Raw genomic sequence first — 14,345 nt, 5'->3', positions numbered from 1 at the left:
ATCAAAAAAAAGAATCGTTAACGTGAGCATTAGAATTTTTAACATCGCCAAAATGATTGAATTTGGACATTCAAAAATTGTATATTACGTATTTGTTTTCGGACGATGAAACTAAACAAATATTGTTAAATATAGGTGTTGAAGAAGACCATTTGATTTCAGGAGATAAAACAACTAATTTTTGAGATTTAGGAGTTGGTCCATGTGGAACAAATGTTGAATTTTTTTATGATTTGGGACAGCAGTTGGATAAGGAAAATAAAGGAATTGAATTATTAAAAGAAAATATTGATAATGACAGATATTTAGAAATATGAAACGTTGTATTTTCTTATATGATAAATGACGGTGAAGGTAATTACACTATGTCAAACAAAAAAAATATAGATACTGGAGCCGGATTGGAAAGATTGTTGATTGTTGTTAACAACTTTAAAACACCTTTCCAGTTGAAAGAATACACAGATATTGCTGACAAAATTGAAAAGAAAACTACAAATGATATCAATGTTAAAATTATTTGTGATCATGTATTAGCGATAAAATATTGTTTGAAAGACTTGATTAAAGAAAAATATATTGATTTCAAAAAACGTCACGGTTCGGTTGTACGACATTTAATTCGAAATGCTTCAATGCGTGGTTACTTCTTAAATTATCGAGGACCATTTTTATTTAAACTTTTCGAAAAAGAATATGATACAATAGTAATGAAAGAAGAAAAGGTTTTTTGAAAAATAATGACAACAAAAACAGTAAGTGATTTATTAAACATACAAAAAGGTTATGTTTTAAAAGGAGAAAAAATATTTGATTTGGTTACATCAAAAGGAGTACCTTTATTATTGATTAAATTAATAAGTAAGAAAAATAGTTTCAAATTAGACATGATTAAATTTAAAAAATTATGAGAAAAACATTTGATTATTTCAAAAGGAGGAAAAGAAAAATAATGTACAAAAAAGTAGAAAACTACGTGGATAACGTAATAAAAAAATACGAAAGTTTAAAGTTTTATAAACAATTGCTTATGTGAGCAATAATTCAAAAAATGAAGGAAAAAGATGGTGAAAACCAACCAGTAAAAAAAAAGACAGTAGAAGAATATATATATGAGATTGAAAATAGCATTGTCCCATGGGGTCTCGATTTAAACTTATTGAGAGAACATTTAGCGAATAGTAGCAGACTTTACGATGAATGTGAAGAAAGAATACAAAAAGAAATGGATATGCAAGAGCAGTATAAAAATATGATTATAGCATTTAAACATTGTATAGATAATTATGAAGATATTATCGCAACAAGAAGAGGACCTCCCTGAGAGTGAGGAAAAAAATAATGAAAGAAAAAAAATAATGTGATATAATAAAAATATAGAAATAAAGAAGAAAACAGATAAGATCACTTCTAAGGAGAAAAAAACCAATGGAAAATAATTCACGAAAAGAAATTGAATTAATGAAGTTACAAATAACAAAACTAATTCACAATCAAAATGACACAGTGAAACTTTTAAGCGCTGTTGTAAAATATATAGGATCAAACCTAAAAGGAGGAAAAAAATAATGGATGTACAAATTAACGAAAAATATAAATTAAATGTTTATGATATATTATTGTTGGTGTTTTTTATTATAGTTTTTTCTCTTTCAATTTTTGGAATAGTAGAATTACATAATACAAATTTAAAACTCATAGCTATTGTTTGCTGTTTTTCATTAACAATTTCTTCTGTTATGATGTTAATGTTTCCTTTATCAGTGTACGCTATGAATAAGGCAACAATGAACACAACCGGCGATATGCCAGATAGTGAGTTGAATAAAATGCCATTAAGAGAACGTTTAAAACATGTAAAACTACCTAAAAAAGATATTCTTGAAAAGACCGTAGACACATGTGAAAAAATAATAAACAAATTAGGAGGAAAAAATAATGACAAAAAATAAAGAAACAACACTAAAACACAACGCGGATCATATTTGAGAATGACAATTGACAAAAGAACAAGTGGCTTTCATCAAAAAAGGTGTTCCACTTTACGATTCTAAAAAAAAATATAAAAAATTAGATATGTTTATATACAACAATAAATTATATGTTGTTAGATTATATAGCTTACACAAAACAGGTGTTTATATGTCAGCCACACCACTATTAACAAACGGTAACTGTATTATAAAAAATAAAGATGAAGATTTTTATGAATTGAATGGATATGCTAATTTATTACCTAAACCTTTTAACTTAAAAGACGCATACTTGAGTTTAAAATACATTAATAGCGTGTGAGAAAGCTGTACTAGTACAGTAAGGGATGATGATAAATACACGTATGAACATAACAAATGATGAAACAAAAATGAAAAATATAGATTTCCCAATTTACCGGCTTTTAAGACCATGAAGAGATTAATTCAAATGGCGGTACCTCACCCAACAAGTAGCGGTGCAATTACAGAAGAACGATTATTAGAGGTTGAAAAAAAAATAGATTATATTATTAAATATCTAAAAGGAGGAAAAGAATAATGTCAAATTTTTCGGATGGAAATGGAAAATATAAAAAAATATCTTACGACGAATTAAAACAATTAGAAAAAAAAATGGAAAATACACTTATTAGTGCTGTTGAAAAAATGAATTGTGGTATGGTTTATTGTGATTGAATGAGCTGGGATGAGTCACCACATGAACCTTTGAGAGGTCGTTTTGTCGTCACTATTGAGTCTATGGGTCATAGATTTGACTTTGTAAACTTTAATATTCATATTTTAGAAAAAAAACCTAGACGATGATATCATTTAGAAGATAGTGATAATAACAAAATCGAAGTTTATTTAATACTTGAGGATTTTGAAAAATTAGATGATTATCTTGAAGAATTTAAAAAAACTATTAGAAAAGAAATGAGTTCAATTATACTAGCTAAAAATTGAAATAGATTATATAGTTATGATTTTGAAAATATTCGTATGAAAAAAGTTTGAAAAATTTCACAAAAATATTTTAACAAAGACTATAATGAAGCCGATGAATCAACAAATAATTACCCATCTTACATGAAAAATAAAGTTTCACGTAGCGCTTTCAATAGATGTCGAAAAAATCTTGTTAACTTAGCAAAAACAAAACTTTCAACTTGAAAAAAAGGCGATAATCCCAAAATATTTATTGGTGTATATGCTGTTCTTGATTGAGAAAAAGAAAACGTTGAAAAAATAAAGACAATTAATAGAATTAGAAAAGAAATAGCTAATCAAAAATTCACGAAAAAAAGAGGATCGTATAAATATAAAGGAGAAGAATAATGAAATATATGACAAAAAAACAAGTAGAAAAATTTAATTCAAAAATGAATCAGAGAAATTTGAAGTTTCATGATTATTTTGAAAAAATCAGTAAGGAAATTACAAAAAAACATCGAAAATGAATATACACAAACACCAGTTGAGATGACAATGACAGTAAAAGAGTTGTGTTCTTCATGAATTTCGAACAACGTAAAGACGAGGATAAATCATTTGACCTTAAGGTTATGGTAAGTTGCGACACAAAAAAACTATGCCGGTTGAATGTTGTTTTCGCTGAATGACGAGAAGACATGCCTGAAAAAAAGTTTGATAAAGAATTTGGATATGATTTTCTACATCAAATGATATTTAAGGACATGCTCAAAAAGTTTGAAAAGGAAATTACAAAACAAGAAAAAAAAAGATAAAAAAAAGATGCAAAAAGGAAACACAATTTATTTTTTTTACCATGTATATTATTGTGAAGAGGCAGTGACAACTAGCTTAAGCGACAATTTCCTTTCCTTTATCTTTTTATTTTCAAAGTCACTGTTTCATTCACCTTAACCGGTCATATTACGGCCGGTTTTATGACGAGGTCTTGGTAAACGTCAAGGCTTCGTCTCTCTGCCAGCAAACAAAAAAAATAAAAAAAAAAGGAACACAGGAGGAAAAAAAACAATGTTCAAACAAGAGTTATTGAATAAAGGGCTCATTATTTCAATCGAAGGAATCATGAGAGCAGGAAAGACGACAAAGTTAAAAAAGCTTATCGCAGAATGAGGTATTGAAGAACCACAAATTTTTCAATTAGAAGGAACAACAAGAGAAACACGTCAAATTAGACCAGTTATCACTTTTCGTGATCATATCGATTTGACAAATAAAATTGAAGATGCCATAGCTAAAGGACACAATGTTCTATTTTTTGATGAATTTCACTTTTATCCATATGAGTTTCTACAACAAATTCCAAACTTACAACGCCGTCGTATTACTCTTGTATTTTGTCTATTGACATTATATAAGACAGATCCACGATATTTTTTTCAAGAATACGTTGGAAGATTTGCTGACGTTCGTTACCAATTAGACGAAGCTCGTTGTTTCGAATGCGATGAAAAAGCATATTCTAATTACATTTTACACAACGACAGTAATAATTTGGTTGGAGACGCTGATAAATATCAAGTATTATGTATTAAACATTATATAGAAAAGACTAAATATAAATAAAACTATGAAAAATAAAAAACAAATAAATCAATTAACATACGAGGAAAGAATGTTTTACTACACACACAAACATAAAGGAATAACAAGTAAACAAGTGTGAGTTAACTACTGAGACTCGAAAGATACCAAATCGGGAATATTAACTACTTTTGAGGAACATTTTTCGGTTTATTGATGATTCTTGAATAGAATGAAGAAAGCAGGAGCCAAATGATACATGAATAAAGAAGGTTGTCCTGTGTTTTACAATATTAAATCACTTAATATATACAATAAATGCTTTGATCCAAAATCAGCATTAGTGAGTGCTTCTATTTTGGCGAAAAAGATTATCGAAACAGGAGAAGAATTTGGATATTTAAAGTTTCTTGAAAAGTTCAAATACGAAATCAGTATATTTAAAAACACAACTATATATCTTCAAGAAAAAGATATAAAAGCTATTTGTCAAAAATTAGAAATCAAGAAACACAATTTGTGAAAACTAAATGAAGAACAAATCGAACTATGTAAAGACATTAAATTTCAAAGTCCTTTTTTTAAAAAACATAGATTAACTAAATGATCGCTATATCGAATAAAAAGAATGCGATTTAGTACAATAGAGGTTGACAACTTATACTTAGACAACAAATATAAAAAAAGTACGAAAACACATACTAAAATTAAAGATATTATCGAAGAATATGTTATCGAGAATGACATTAAAATTAAAAAAGATAAAACAAATCATCTTTTATTGTCTGTTTTTCGTAAATTGTGAATTTGAAACGATTACATTTTTTCGCTCGATGAAACACCTAAAAACATTAAAGATAAAGGTTTTGAGGTTGTTGGTAAACACTATAACATTTATGGAGAGAATAAAATATTCACCAGTAGATGACCAGCATTGCATCGTTTCGCAAGAGTTTATAGGAAACTCGAACCTAAAACACCAATAGAAAAGAAAGAAACATTTCTACAATATTTAAAAAGAAAATTATTTGGAGGAGGAAAAGTGTAGTATAATATATTCGGGGATGTATAGGTTCGATTGGCGTAGTTTCTTTTTTTAACAAATGCAAAAACAACTACAAACAACCTTTCAATGTTGATGAATGAATCCTCATTGGTATCTAATAACACGTTTCAGTTTTCACCGTCATATTAGAGAATATAATAACAAAAAAACCCCTTAATTGTCAGTTGCGGGACAATTTCGTAAATAGCAACTAAGTTTCGTTTGAATGATCATATAAAGCGAAATTAAACAATCATGATCAAATTGCGTCAAGAAGTGGGTGCAAATCCCGCCATCTCCACCATTTGGATCTGTGGTGTAATGGATGACATGCCTCTCTGTCTAAGAGGAGATAGCGAGTTCGATTCTCGTCAGGTCCGCCACGGAGGAGTAGCGAAGTGGTTAAACGCGTCTGACTGTAAATCAGATTCTTTTTAGATACGGGAGTTCGAATCTCTCCTCCTCCACCATTTGCTGGTTTAGCTTAATGTGGCAAAGCACCCGTCTTGTAAACGGACGAGTACAGGTTCGAGGCCTGTAACCAGCACCATTAGCAGATGTAGTTTAACGGTAGAACTTCAGATTTCCAATCTGACTATGGAGGTTCGATTCCTCTCATCTGCTCCATATAGAGCCATAGCTTAGTGGTTATAGCGCTCGCTTTATAAGCGTGAGGTCTTGGGTTCGATCCCCAATGGCTCTACCATCGGAAAGTAGCTTAGTTGGCTAAAGCACTCGGTTTGGGTCCGAGAGATCATAGGTTCAAGTCCTCTCTTTCCGACCATTTTTACCCACGTAGCTCAATTGATTAGAGTAAGGGTGTTCTAAGCCTTAGGTTGGAGGTTTGAATCCTCCCGTGGGTACCATATAAGGAAAGGAGGAAAAAAAATATGGAAAATAGAATAGATAAAATTAAACGAATGTTTGCTGTTGACGATGAAGTGTCACGTTGCGAATCAAAATTGCGAGCCGATCTCAAATCGAAAAAAGTTGATGTACAACGACTTATGACAGCACATTTGGATATTAATTCGATCCCTAAAGACATTACAAAAAAACAACAGGCACGTCGAAAAAAAGTGTACAAAAGTATAAATAGCATGATAAAATATTATATAAAGGAACTAAATAAAATAGGAGGTCAAGAATAATGACAAATAAAGAAACATATGATATTTACTTTAAAAAAGTTTCAGATTTAATACAAAGAAATTTAATTAATATTGATACTATAAAAGAATTAAGTGAAAAAAAATTAAATACAATAAAAAGCTTTCCAAAATCTATTTTGGACGATGAAATTATACATAAAGGAAAAAACATACCTTCATTGATAAAAAAATTATCGATATTAAAAGAAGAACAAGAAGCTATTGATTATTGTATTCGTAATTATAATGAAATAAAAGGCGAATTAAAAATCACAATCGAAAACAATGAAACTTACAAAAATTATGTTAAAGGGTTTTCAGACTTAATAAAAAAAGATTTAATTAACCTACAAAGTTTAATTGATAAATTAAGATATAAGAAACAAGATATGTGCCAATATGATAACAACTTTAGACACAACGTAATATGAAATGATATTTTTTCTTTAACAGAACAAGAAAAAAAATTAGTATGATTTCAAGCATTAACAAAAGCATTGGAATATTGTATTGACAATTTTAAAGAATTAAAACAAGGAGGTCAAAAATAATGACAAAAAATAAACAAGTTAAAGAAGTTTTAAGCTTCTTACAAAAAAATAGGTTGGACAGTATTGTCTTAGGCGTTGGCGCATTAAGTTTAATTGTTGCTATCACTGGAATTGTGTTACATAGTATCACATTAAGTAAAAGCGTACCCGCAAAGAAAAAATTATATAAAGAATTAGCAGACAAACGAGACGCAGATATTGAAGCTCAAAAAACAGCATTTACTACTAAATACGAAGAATTAATAGCTACACGAAATACAGCTATTGAAGATCAAAAAACAGATTCAATTACTACATATGGAGCAATCGAAATTAGTAATATAATTTCTAAGATTGAATTGTTAGGAAAAATAGATGGTGAACCAAATGAAAAATATGAATATATATGAATATACAAATATAAAATTGCTGACAAAAAAGAAATGACATTTGATAAATTAGTAGCAGAATCTACCAATCAGGGTTGTAAATTAAACACTCAACTTTTCATTAATGATTTAGATAAAAAAATTGAACTTCAAAAAAAAATAATATATAACAACAATATACTTCGTTATGAGGCGAAAAAAAGCTATAATGCCTTAAGACCTGTTGCTAAAACCCAAGCTGAGATTGGAACAATTTACAAACCACTATTTTTAGCAACTAAAAAATGACGATCATCTTTTACACAACTAAGGGAAATGGAATCCGAAAAAAAATTATTTGAAAAATATGATGTAGATTATCTTAACAAGGATATTAAAACATTATTAGAACCTAATAAAACATTCGAAAACGCTTTACTTGAAATCAAAAAAGAAGATAATGAAAAAATTTCAGAATATAATGAAGCATTTAACAAAGCATTAGTACATGATGAAGAATTAGTACTAGGTAAAGTTGTTGAAGATCACGGATATCACGCAAACAAAGTAGTAAATAGTAGTATTGGGCTTGGATTAGCAGGCGTTGCTTTAATCGTTTTAAGTTTAGTTTTAACAAGCACAGCATTTAAATTATGAAAAAAATTAAGAGGAGGAACAAAAAAATAATGAATAAAATATTTGAACCAAATAATAAAGATATACTCAACAACATTTATTCATGTGATTTTTGTACCATTCACTGCATAGACGAATCAGAATACTTATTTTTTACACCATGTTTCAAGCATAAATATATTGGTTTAGAACTAATTAATGATACTCTAAACCGTTTTGCTTTTTGTACTGACGCGGAAGCCATTGCTAAAATTTTCAAAATCTCGCTAAAAGAAGCGCATGAAAAATTAAGCGCAATAAACGCAATTAAAAAAGGATATATCACAAAAAATAATGAATAGTAAATATTGTTGTATGTGTAAACATAATGATTCAAAAAAAGCAGAATTAATGTTAAAACTTCCATATTGACCATTAAGCAACATTGAGATATTATCCAAAATATTTAACGTTTCTTTAAGTGAAGCACAAGAGAAATTAGACATGGTTAAAACCATAATAGAAACCGCCAAATGTTGTAAACTAGAAGAAATGACTTCTTTCAAATTAAACGAAGAAATAAAAAAACTTAAAAGTAAAAACGAAAAACTAAAAGCTGATGTGGAATATTTGACTGAAATATGTCATAAGGAGGGGTACCGAGTATAATGAGACGCTGAAATAAAGAGATGTACGAAAAATATTTTTCGAATAGTAGAAGAAAATTTGTGATAGGACAAGATAGAGTATACGAAATATATGACTCTTCGATTTATCGAAAATTGGAAGAAATTATGATTTACAATATCGAAATGGAATTACTGACAGAAGATATTTTGATGGATACATTTGAAAGTTATGTAGAGTACGATTATCAAGCAAAAAAAAAATTAATCGAAGGTAAGTGAGAAAAACCATGTATTGAAGACCCAACTATAAACAAAAAACTTTCGTTTTACGAAGCAATTTTGGAATTAGTAAGTTTTCATATTATCAAAATCCAAGAAAAGCAAGATGGAAATAAATAAAACGTTAAAAAAATTTTGAAACTTAGAAGACATTTTATTTAAATTGGCACCTCACGCTAAAACAATAGTAGTGAGTCCAAAACTTGATGGGGTGGGAGCATTTTATGATGCTTCTACCAACAAGTTAATTGTTTGCCGTTCTTGATCAGAAATAACAACTTTTTCCATAGAAGGAATATTGGAAGTCGGCTGGGGCGAACTTGTTATGAAAAAAGAAAATGGGACACGAAGAGACGTTGTTGGTCTTCTTAATAGGAAGCAAAAAGTGGAACGACATAATTTAATTGATTTCATTAATTATAAAAATGTTGAAAAAACAATAAAAATTGATGAGTTAAATGATTACATCGAACAACAAAAACAAATTGATTATCCTATTGATGGTATTATTATCGAGCGTAAGTATGCGTTCAAATTACCGGGACCGACGGCGTGTGCAACAATCAAAAAAATAACTACGCAATTTGGAAAAAAAACTGGTAAAATAAGTTACATAGCATGATTGAACCACCCTGTTAAATTGAATGAAATTTTCGCTAAGAAAGTGAATTTATCAACAAACAAACAAGGATACAAGGTTGGGGACCACATCGTTATTGAACTGAAAGGACAAGCAGTACCGATAGTCATACGAAAGGAGAACATGTAAAAATGAAAAAAGGAAAATTTATTGTTGTCGAAGGAATTGATTATTCTGGTAAAACAACATATATTAAAAAATTAAAAAAAGAATTAGAAAAAGAAGGATTGAAAGTACTTACGACATGCGAACCAAAAGGTATAAAATTTGGACGCATTATGGCGAATAAAATCTTTTTCAATGATAAACTAGATATTAGTTCACGAACTAAAGCAGTTTTGTTTATTGGAATCGGATGAGAATTATTTATGAAATATATCAAACCACAATTGAAAAAATACGATGTTGTTATTTGTGATCGATACATTTTTAGTACTTATGCTTATCAAGTTTTCGGTGGAGACAAAACAATTAATGAACACGAATTATTAGGATTATATAACGAAACTATTTTAGATGATTATTTCCCTGATGAAATTCATTTTCTAGATTGTCCTACGACTGAAATAATGCGTCGAGCAACAATTCGAAAACCAACAAACAATTACGACGAAAAATGCCTTGATAAAAAGTACGTTAACCTAATACGTTCTGCGTTTCGAAAAACATTCGATTTTTTCAACGCCAAAGGTGGTTACGCCGTTAAACAACAAATAGAAAAAATTACAATTTATAGAAAAACAATTCAAGATAAGGAGCTTTGAGGAGAAATATGAAAAAAAGTAATATAATTAAATGAAAACGAAATGATAATAGGCAATGATTTAATTTCGAAAAAAATGGGACACGATTTGAAACAGGACTTGTGTTTGGAGTGTATGGTGCTATGCAAACGGGTAAAACAACAATTGTTAAAAAATGAGTAGATTCGTTTTTGAAACCAGAAGAAGTGTTGTATGTAGTACCTGAAGAATCATTGCGCGAAACAGATGATTACAGCAAATACAACGTTGTAAAACTAAGTACATCGTTATTAACATACTATGAATATAATAAATATGTAGATGAAAACAAACTTCCGAATAATCGTTCATTATATGAGGTATTCAAAACACAATTTTACGATACGATCAACATAAAATCTAAAAATATAAAAATGGTTGTTTTCGAAGAATTAGGTTATTTTAGTAATCATTTTGACGATATACTGTTGATTTTTGAATATTTACTTTCGTTTGGTGTTTCAGTCACATATATTATGATAAATAGTTTTAGTTGTATCTTTGAAGATGAGATTAGAATTATTGCTTATTTAGAAACAAGAAACCACTATAGTTTCGATTTACCATACATTAAATGTCGATGCGAAAATGGACTTGATGCCGAACATACAGAGGACAGTGGGAAAAAATCTTCTGAGGACAAAACACCTGAGGCATTTACTGGACGAAAAAGATACAAATTATTCTGCTTAGAGTGTATAATAAATAAGAGGTAAAAAAATGTTAGATATAAAAAAAACAATTATGAAAATAGTATTGGGCATCAATTATTTAGCCTTATTATTTACTACAATGTCAATAGTAATATGTACTTTGGCATTTAGCAAAACAGACAATGCTTTTGTCGATCTTTTTAAATATGTAGAAGGACCAGAAACAAATGTACAGACATATTATTTGCTTGGATTTGCAACGGGAGCGTTTGCTTTCTTGGCAACAAATATTTCATTTTTATTTTCGGGATTAAATATCGAAAGAAAGTGAAAAGATTTGAAATCATTTAGCTTGGTACAATCAGGCTTTATATTTACAGTTAGTGGTTTAATACCACTTTACACGGCATGAATAGGATATTGTTTTTCACATGATTTTACATTTCATGGTATAATTATATTATTGCTATTCATCGCACAAATTATTTTAGGATATTATTTTATAGTTAGAACAAATAAAGGAGGACCAAAAAATGGCCAAAAATAACAAAAACATAGGAGAAAAAACAATGAAAACACAAAAAGAAAATGCTATTGATTTAGCACAATTTGAATATGACAGATTACAATTAATGTCAAAAATTGAATCACTTGGAAAAAAATTAAAAGCTGAATTCAAAAAAAACAAAAAAGACAAAGAAGCAAGTATTAAATTTAGAGCACTACATGAAGATATTTTACAAACATCTTTTGATTATTCAAAATTATCAGCAGTTGTAGAACACCACACTAAAAAATACATGGAAGAAAAAGAAAAAGCAGAACAAGCAAAATACAAAGCAAATAATAAAAAATAAGGAGAAAAAAAATGGAAACAAATAAAACACTAATGTTAAAGAAAAATAAAGAAGTATTAGAAGTAATTTCAGCTCAAGATTTGGTCGTTTTAGACGGTTTTATCACAGCAAAAAAAGAAGAAGCGTGTATTAAAGAAAAAGTTAAATTACACAAAGAAGCAATGATTAATTACATGTCACAAAACGAAGTGACTAAAATTATCGGAAAAGATAACTCTTTTTCAGTAACGATGAAACAACCAGTTTCTATGCGAAAAATTAATTATGTTAAGGTAGTTAAAGATATCGAACTAGAATTCGGCATCCCACCAGCTAAGTTGGAAAAAATTATCAACAAACATACAAAAATCACAGAAGCAAAACAAACCATTATGGCCAAAATAAACGTGCCAAAACAATAAGGAGAAAAAAAATGGAAACTAACAACACAACAACAAACACAACAACAAACACTGCAAACCCTGCAACAAAAAAAACTGAAGTACAATACGCACCTGATTTTAAATTGCAAAACACAACAACAACTACGCCAGAATCTGTAAAAGATAATGTGGTAGTTAATGAACCTGCAAAAAAAGAAAGTGGAGTGGAATTTGTCACTGCGGGAGAAAAAAAACGAGCATTCGAAAGAGCACAAATGGTAATCGGATCAGTAATCAAAGCAACACATGGGATTATTCAAAATAGTAAAAACGCTAAATTGAATGGTGATTCATATATTCGACTACAAATCATCGCATATTCAATCGAAAAGCAAAAATACATCAAAATTTTTATTAGCATTATTAGACAATTTTTCGATGAAAAAGATGTTTTCGATTTTGCCGTAAAACTAATCAAAGAAGACAAAATGAATGGTGTATATCTTAAAGTTAGAGGATTAACTTATCGTCAACCTTTCTTAATGCAAGATATGGAAAAAAAGACACCTTACTTAAATGAAGACGGAACTTTGAGAAAATGAAACAAAATTTCAATGGCACCAAAATTCCAAAACTCATTAGTCTTTTTAGCTGATAAATTCGGTGAATGAAAAGAACGTGATGAAGCAATTGCTCCATTAACTCGAAATAGCTACAACTCAATCGTATATGACAAACCCGAAATCAATTCAAAAAAAATTGAAGTTAAAGGAGACGCTTCGGGTTGAGACGCGAGCTAGACCTCATCCCCAATACACAATCGGAAAAAACAAAAGTGGTCAAAAAGCTATTCAATAATAGTAATTTTAACTACAGTGAACATCGATTATTGGTTCCAGACTGACCACCAAGTTTTTTTCTCAACAATTGTGGGTTGAAAGACGGAAAAGTTGCCTTTATATGTATGTATATAAGGGCAACGCTCCCTATTTTTCACATTGATTCGATTGGACTTTATTTATTTTATAAAGAAAAATGAATCAAATGAGACGATTTTGATTTGTTAGAGTTTTTCACAAAAAAAAGTATTGGACATATCAACTTGATCAAAAACGTTCGAGAAGATTTTCCACAATATTTTAGTACGGACAGAGATAGCAGTTTTGAATATCAAAAAAAAATGGCAGGATTCATTCAAAACAGAAAAGGGTTTTTTTTCGCCAACAAAGGATTATACCGAGTTGCCGACAACGGAATTACCGAATGAGAATTACCTGACATGATATTAAAAAATAAAGAGGAGATGACAGAGGAACACAAAAAACCATGATTTATACCAAATGAGACTTTTTTCGATTATGAACTTTTTACTAAATATTTAAATAACGAAATTGATTTCCGCAATGATAAAGAATACGAATTTGTTGCGGATTTCGCTAAAAAAGACGAAGAATTAACAAAGACATTATTCACAATATTAGCTAAGGTCAATCTCTACAGAGCAAAAATGGGAAGTATAGTAGTAATTAATGGTGGAGGAAACAATGGTAAATCTGAGTTTTTACGATTAATAAAGAAAACAAACGAGGACGGCATTCAAAATGAAGCATCAATCAAAATGCTAGATGCCGGACACAAAATGATATATACAACTCTAATTAACCGAGTTGCTGTTTTATTCGACGAGGAATACAAATTAAATAAAAGCAGAATAGCATTGTTGAAGGATTTTACAGACAAAAATTGCGTTAAATCTTTCGAAGAAAAATACAAAACAAGCTTTTCAAAAGTAATTCCTCCTCAAAATTATATTTTTTCGACTAATGAAGTATATCATATCAATTCTGAAATTAATGGGCGAGAGGCTTTACGAAGACGTTTTTGCTTTATAGAACTAAAAAACAATTTTGGTAAGTACAAGGCAAGACATGATCCAGAGTCGAT

At 29.3% G+C, this 14,345-nt stretch overlaps 2 non-coding genes across 2 annotated transcripts; both read left to right on the top strand.

Annotated features, from left to right (window-relative positions):
* Positions 1-5,919: 5,919 nt before the first annotated feature.
* Positions 5,920-6,002, top strand: Trnay-gua (transfer RNA tyrosine (anticodon GUA)). Its single transcript has one exon. It is a non-coding gene; the product is annotated as a tRNA-Tyr (tRNA).
* A 163-nt stretch (positions 6,003-6,165) lies between these two features.
* Positions 6,166-6,238, top strand: Trnai-uau (transfer RNA isoleucine (anticodon UAU)). The gene has a single exon. It is a non-coding gene; the product is annotated as a tRNA-Ile (tRNA).
* Positions 6,239-14,345: the final 8,107 nt, after the last annotated feature.

This window comes from Styela clava, unplaced genomic scaffold (assembly GCF_964204865.1).
Source record: "Styela clava unplaced genomic scaffold, kaStyClav1.hap1.2 HAP1_SCAFFOLD_135, whole genome shotgun sequence".
NCBI classification, from domain to species: Eukaryota; Metazoa; Chordata; class Ascidiacea; order Stolidobranchia; family Styelidae; genus Styela; species Styela clava.
Note: the sequence above shows the minus strand (reverse complement) of the source record. Positions and strands in the feature narration are given on the sequence as shown.